Source organism: Buteo buteo, chromosome 1 (genome assembly GCF_964188355.1).
Source record: "Buteo buteo chromosome 1, bButBut1.hap1.1, whole genome shotgun sequence".
NCBI lineage: Eukaryota > Metazoa > Chordata > Aves > Accipitriformes > Accipitridae > Buteo > Buteo buteo.
In genome coordinates, this window is record NC_134171.1 from 55,372,841 (window position 1) to 55,380,611 (window position 7,771).

A 7,771-nucleotide genomic window follows, 5' to 3' on the forward strand; every position below is an offset into this window, starting at 1 on the left:
TTAGTCCAGAGACCAAAAGCTTTTTCTTTCCTGGCTGAGTACTGACGTTTACGCAGGGACTTTGCTGCGCAGAACTGCAAGCTTATTTCCCCCTCCCCTATTTAGTCTTCTGCAGATAGAAGGCCTTTACAGTTAATTGTCTCAAGCCCAAGGGAGAGCTCAGATTACAACCTGGAAAAGATGAACCGCCCCGTCCAACAAAACCATTTCGCAAACTCTGTCAGCTTTAGTAAGGGAGCAGCATGGGGCAAATCAGAAAAACCTGAAACATTGCATTAAGGTAAGCAACTGATAAAACTGTTACATGCAGAACAGTCACCTCACAGAGCAGCTGCTGTATCAAACGGATTTGATGCCAGTTGAGGATGAGTTGTAAAACTTGTCCAATCTCTATCATGTCTGATTCCAGGTTCAGCATCTGCCCAAGGACCAGGGAAATACTTTGGCTCAGCTGCCTTTGATTTGTCTTCATCACCATCACGAATACTTGTTTCCTCACTGGAGTTAATGTTGGGATGATAGTTGCTCACTGAATACTCTGGCACAAAAACTACTGTATGAGTCATGCATCCCCTAATGCCATTACAAGGCATGGAACAGCTCACACATGCTATGCCTCTGAGCTGTTTTTAAACTTTACATCCAGTAAAGGACTTTTTATTGCTTACAGCCCAGCAGCTGTATTTTAACTAAGCAAAAGACTACCTGAAAAGAAAATAGACAGCAAAGGCAGCTAGGAAAAGTCCAGTGCTTGAGGCACTCTGGCTGGCATGAACACGCTTTACACACAGCTCCCCTTGTACAAGACAGCACTGTGCTGCTGCCCATCTCACACAAACAGCTCTTTTGCTACTTCAGTGCCAATTCTAAAAGCACAGTTTATACCAGCCTCTGAAACATGCAGAGCAAGGTATGAAATGTTTCCTTGCAAGGTTAACATTCTGAGGTATTTGGGCTCAGACCTATAAAAAGGAGGAATTACAATGTTTAGGAGAAAACCTACAGATTTTAATAGTATTTTGGGTTGATCTCTTAAATTCAGCAGAAGCTGTTCCACTGCCCCAGCAGCTCAGTCACTGCTGAGTAATAGTTGCACCGTCCTGTGGCACGCTCCTGTGAGCCTCCTCCTCTATTGGCTGCTGGCCATCGCCCCAAGAAGATATTCATGGGCACAACTGAAAAAACTACCGTAACTATGTGCGTTCTCCATTTTAACATCATAGCTCAGTTTTGAAAAAAAACCCAAAACCTAAATGGATGCACCAGGCAGCAAGGAATCTCTTCTCTCTTCCTTTCCAAGCGAGCCAAGCCCAGCTACAGTGAGCCCAGCCTGCACGCAGGTGCATTAACCAACATGCTGTTCAAGAACTGTTCAGACATTTTAGTGCTCTGGTGTTGCCAATACAATTAATATTGAGCACAGCTCAACAACGCTGGGGAAATCCTTAGAAACCGTTATAAAACAGGCAAAAAATAAAGCCTCTCAGAACCAACACAACATGGGAAAGAAACCATACTTTTTAAGCCAGAAGTATACTTAAAGCATAGTTAAATGTCTGTACAAACCTCCTTACAAACTCTAGGCCCAGCACTGCAAGGCACAGCAGCCGGGAACAGGACAGCCAGCAAATGACCGCACTGCAAACAGCTCACGCTGCCTAAGCATTCTATTCCCTTCCTGCCACCTGCCAGTTCTGCTGCAAATTCCAGCAACTGCTTCCTTTGGGGGCAGGAGGGCAGACCTAGGCTATAGTTAAAACTTACCTATACTATAAAGAAGGTATATACAATACAGCATTTCAGAAAAGCCAAGTCTGTTGTTCAAACCTAGAAAAACTATAAAAAAAGACAAGTAGGAGGACTGAGTGGCCTCAAGGCAATTTTACTAGAGGTGACCCTAAACTATGCACTTTAGCGCAATTAAGATGTAGCCTCAAGAGCATAAATGAGGAAAGGTTGTTGGGGTTGTGTTCAATTCAGAATTAATCATGTTCTGGCAGAACACCTAGAATTTCACATGAATACTCATCCTGGATTGTACCACAGTATTAAAAACCATACAAGTGACAGGGCTTAGCACAATAACATCAGATGCACCAGAACTGGGAACATGTTTTTACACTACAATATGCATATAGCTGGAGGAGATTACCTCAGAGGGCAGAAGTGAAAACCTCATTTCTCAGTCCTGGGGCTTACTAAAGATGACCGATAGCACCCATAGCAAAAGACAACCAGCTTCCAGCTGCCAAGAGCTGTATCTCAGTCAGGGCATCCCCTCAGCAATGACCACCACTCCCACTGCAGGAAGAGACCCACCGCACACACTGCTGCACAACTGCAGAGACATGTCTCAACAGCACTGCCATCTACAAGGAAGCAAAGGAAAAGCAGCAAAACTGTTACAAAAATCCCATTCTTCCTTTTCATCATTTTCACATTTCACACAAATGTGGAAGAACCATCTGCTGCTTAAGAAGTCATCTATATCCAAACAGGATTTTTCTTCTGCAGTACATTCCCAAAACAGTTCACTGCTCTTGCAGCTTATGACTCGTCTGCACCACTATTACAAACCCCCAAATCATTGGTAAATCCAGTTTAATGAAGGTAAAATGAGACAGATCCCTATGAGCTAAAGTCACATTCACAAGCTTTAGAGAACATTAATTTGAGGATTTGGGGCTACTTTTGCAATAGTTAAGGAATATCAATTCCTTGCAACAAAGGGAATTGACCTTAAAATTACATTACTTCTCAGCTAAACCTGGTGGTGCTTGAATCTCACTTTCATTTCTCCCCAAAATACCTTTGAACAACCCTCATAGCCTGAGAAAACCAAATCTCAGTTCTGCCCTTTATCCCCACCTCACCCCTACCCACCCCCATTTGTTTGTACAAAGAAGATACACCGCTACTGATGAATTAAGAAACTTTTTCAGCTTTTTATTTTTTTACCCAACTAATCTGGAAGGCATATGTCCCCACACGGCAACCTGCAGATATTTCTCCCTTGCCTTAAGGAAATGAACTCAAGGATGAATTTTCCAGGTCCAGGGAAACTTTGAAGCAGCATCTCCACCTCTGGAGTCAGTAGTCAGCATTTCCTCACCACGCAGGAACACTCCCATTCCAAAAGCACAAGATGAACTCAGGCCATGTAGTGAAATCAGTTTGCAGCCGAGTCAAACACCTACTTTTGCATCCAAAAAATCTCCAGTATTAAGTCTACAGCTGTGCAATGACACACCTACAGATAAGTTTCTTTCTGGCCCACAATAGGTAGCACAGTCAGACTAAAACCCCTCCTGCAAATTCAAGGTACTGTCTCCAGCTGTTTAACACCAATGGGGTGGCACAACTGCAACAGATGAGGTCCTGTTTGGAGATCACCTGCAATTTCCTGCTAGCTGGTACCACTAGACAAACATGTTTAGACTACTCTTTCTGACTGGGGAAACTATAGCAAACAAGGGAAGAGCAGTCAGCAGTATTTTGGAATCATGTGACATCAGTTTTGTTTAGAACACGGCTGATCTGTGGGTGAGCTGCAGAAGCCCTAGCTACACGCAAACTCTAAACTGAAGAGTGAACACGCATTTCAAAGCAGTACCATACTCATTTATCTTTGATTTGCATTTCTCTCCATCCCATACAGAGTCAAGAAGCTGAGACGTTCAGTTCCTCAGAAGCTTTATTTTCATTCAAGCTACAGAAATATAGTACCTTCCAATTTCCCATTATACTTTCTGCGTATTTGTACGGCTCAGGGCAAGATGCACTAGGATAACTACCCTGTACATGGAGGAAGATAAGGCTCAAAAACTAGCTTTACTTCAACGGGTGCCAAACCTTACCTATGAGGTTGGCTCCAATTCCTTGATAACATTAATAGGCACAACATAAGGAAAAAAAGATTGATCTAAACTACCTCTTGTAAAGCAAAATCCAATAATTCATTACAGAAAATCATCCAAAGAAACCTTTTAGAAATAACAAAAGTTTTCTACTTTGAAAAAAATAGAAAAATGACTCATTTTTGCTTTATATGATACATTCACACGCATACTTTCAAGTATCATTTTCACTATTATCATACTTACAAGGCAAGAGATAAAGTAAAAATCCCATAAGCAGATTATTATGCCAAAGAAGTCACACAGTCTTTATCTGGGTTTAGCAACACCTGGAATTCTCCATGGTATCATAGTGACCAAAAAAGCAGTGACTAGACTCAGAGTAATTTTTCCCTTTATTAAACATGTTTTAATAAGGCTTGAAAAGTATCAGGATTTAGAAAAATGTAGATGGGAAGAGTACAGTCATAAACCCCACGAATTCACAGCTAAGCTTGTCACAGGCTCAGTACTAGCAGGGAATAAAAAGATCTGAGTTACGTTCAGTTAGCACACAAACTGATATCAACAGACTGACTTCAGCTAGGATGTTTTTACATTTAAGGCATCACACAAAATAACAAGTTAATGCTAGGAAGCGTAACAATCATCCTGTGCTCAGCCACAATTCACATTTAGCTCTGGGCATCAGAACTTGCTTTATTTCAAAATAGGAAGGCTTAGCAGGGCATCCCACAGTCTTCTGGGAAAGTGCCAGGCAGCCACCAGGCCAGAGCAGAAATGACCATGGTTTTTATCACCAGGGAAGGAATTTACATGCTTATTAAAGGCTTTCCTGCAGTGCCAGAGCTGGACACCTGAAAACAAATCCTGGTGGAGTACAAAACTTTAAGAGCTAAAAGGCAGAAAGTCTGTTCAAGCAGCTACAGTGACAAGTGTCCTGCAGAGAGATCAAAATGGAGTCTTCAAGATTTAACAGCTTCTGGAGCTTTGAAATGATGATGGAGAGGTCCAGCAGGTGTATTCGATAGCCAGGACTGGGACTGGTTCCACGCTGCTTGCTAATACACTCTGCACTCCTGCTCACCAAGTGTAGTTTGGATAGACAGATATGAAATGTCTCAAAGTAAAATAGGTATAAATTATTTCCTTACTGGTGATGTCATTTTCATTTGTTTCTTGCCGAATATGAAAAGGCACAAGTTTTGCATAAGAACTTTATCGTAGCACCTAACTAAAACCTACTCACAAAAAAAAAAGTTCCAGAAACCATTGACTCTTAAGAGGGCAAAGTCATCTAAAAGTTAAGTGCTAGGCAGTCTGAAAGCTCTATGGGTTTAACTATGAAGCTCAACTATTTGGTTTAGTACTTCAGTGCAGGATGTCCTTAAAATCTAGTTTTAAAACCATCAGGCCCAGACTCAAAAGTAAAGCTTCTTGGAAACAAGGGAGGTCACAAATATCAAAGGGAAAATCCATGTCACTTCACTAGGCTGAAGTGCAATTTTTTTTGCTTTAGTAAGGGTCCCATGGAGTCCAGAATATTTTTTTCCAAGCATTTCTGTCAGGAAATATTCCATTAGGTAGGATGGAAGTTTTGAGCTCAGTCCAAGCTTTGCTAAAAGCTACTATTCCAAGTTCCCAGAATTTGGGTAACATTAAGTTTCCTGAGCTAGAGACAGCCTGAAACACAGGACAGTGACAGTGCAGCAGGACAAAGAGAAAGTGACAGTGAAAAGCATTGCACAGCCCAAGACTTACAGTACACCCAGAAGCTGTTAATGCACAAATATTCCTCATCTGCTACCCCTTCTTCCCAGGCTATATTTTGGCACATTCTTACACCTCTTTGAACACAGCAAGTTTCTGCTTTCTTTCCTTGCTCTGCTGGTTTTATATCATATAAAACCACTTCTGAATAGATGCTTCAAACTTTTTTTCTTTAGTCTTCTCAGGCTTACTAAAACTACGCATTGACAATGGCTACCCATTTAGCTGGAAGCTTAAAGACACTGAATATTTTATACCAAAACTAGATGTTTAAATTTAAACATTTACTGCTTTTTTTTCCCTCTTATGAGCCTGTAGCTGTTTTATTAATACGCAGAATGGAGAGCTCTCAGCTTTCACCCATACTATAAGAGCAGAAACAACACCATTATAATCAGAAGAACATTAGTATGCAGCACAAAGCGATTTGCAAGTTGGAGAAAACGAGGTTCATGGTCACTTGCTTCTTCCAGCAATGACATAAAGGCATAGGTTCCCCATTTGATAAAACAAGTCTGCCATTTGATTTTCACTCAAGTCTTCTAGAAACATAGCAATTCTTATTTGAGCAGTGAAGAGCCTCGAATCAACCTACTTGAAGGTTTCATATTACAGTGCAAGTCAGTTGGCTGCTTAAATAGGCTCAGGCTCAAAAACCTGAGACCATACAAAAAAAATATCAATCACTTTTCTAGATGAACAAAATGCTGCTATCCTGAACAATATTCCAGTCAGTCTTGTAGTGAAATTAAACAAAACCAATACTATGTACTTCTCAAAACAGCACTCAGGTTAATCTCAACACTCTTTACAAAAGGGCAGCACTACCTATGTTTCTGAATTACATTCATTTTAGTGAGCCTTCCCCCAGTCCTCCTAAATTACATACACCTAGACAATCTAATCAGGAAACTGATTCATCTTTACCTTCCCATGCATACAAGTGTTACTGGTTTATTCAGAAATATCAAAGCCTTTATACACACTACTCAGCTTGAGGCTGATGATAGAGAACAGACAGTTTAGAGAAATTTAGTTCAAAAAAGTTTACTTTAATTCCAAAGATGATTAGCTGAAGCAGTAAGCTGGAAAACAGGCACGGACTGCTATATTCTACTATGAATGGTTCTCTATTAACCAAACCCGACTTGCTTTGCACACCTGCAGAATCAGGGCAGGCAACCAGTTACACCAGAATCCACAGAAACCAGCATACAAACAGCCTAATAGCTCTCTCCACATCCAACGTCTATCCTGGTTAATGACCAATACTGAAGGCACAGTATCATTAGATATAGATGCCTACTGTAAGTTTTTCTATTAAACAGACATAAGAACAATCCAGAAGTTACTGCAGTACTTTTCGGTATAGTCTGATACACTATTTAAGACAGATTTCTGATAAAATGTGCAAGAAAGTGTTCAAGTCTATCTTAGCACATAGAAACACTTCAGTGCCTTAATCAGGCAGATTTAAAAGCCTGATTCAACCGACACGTCACTGCCACAGTGACTAAACTTGCATTAAGGAGTTATCACAAAGATCAAAACCTCAATAAGCATCTGCCTTTAAGTTTAACTGAAGAAAGGCTATATAGCCCTAGCAAGATCTTAAAGTGCATCACACACTAAAAAATAAGAAATCAGTAATAAAGCATTGATTTTGCTGCATGCTCCCCAGTTAAAGAGTAGAAAGAAAAAGCCTCTCACATGGTGCTCAAAACAAGAAGTTAACTCAATGGCCTTCAAATTTTTCCCCCAATCTTGCAAGTCGAGCAAACTTACAGCTCCCACAGCAACTTCCAAGCCAATGAAAGCTTCATTTCATTATAAGACATACATAATAGCAGACTATCTAGATCCTCGTATACTTTTATTTTGTAGCCATGTCGCTAGTGCGCTTTACTTGTACTTCATACAGGAATTATATACTTGAAGTAGAATTACTCATTTAAGCGCTTTTAGTGTGTTCCTACCTGAAACTAGATGGCTTTCTATGTACCCTTGAATTTCTTGGTTGGTATAAACCAAAGTCAAAAGAGAAACAATGCAAACCATGATCAATTAGACCAACCACTAAGAAAAAACAGTAGCCACATCAATGTAATTTCACTTTGATTTAGGGTGCTATCTAATAGATTTAT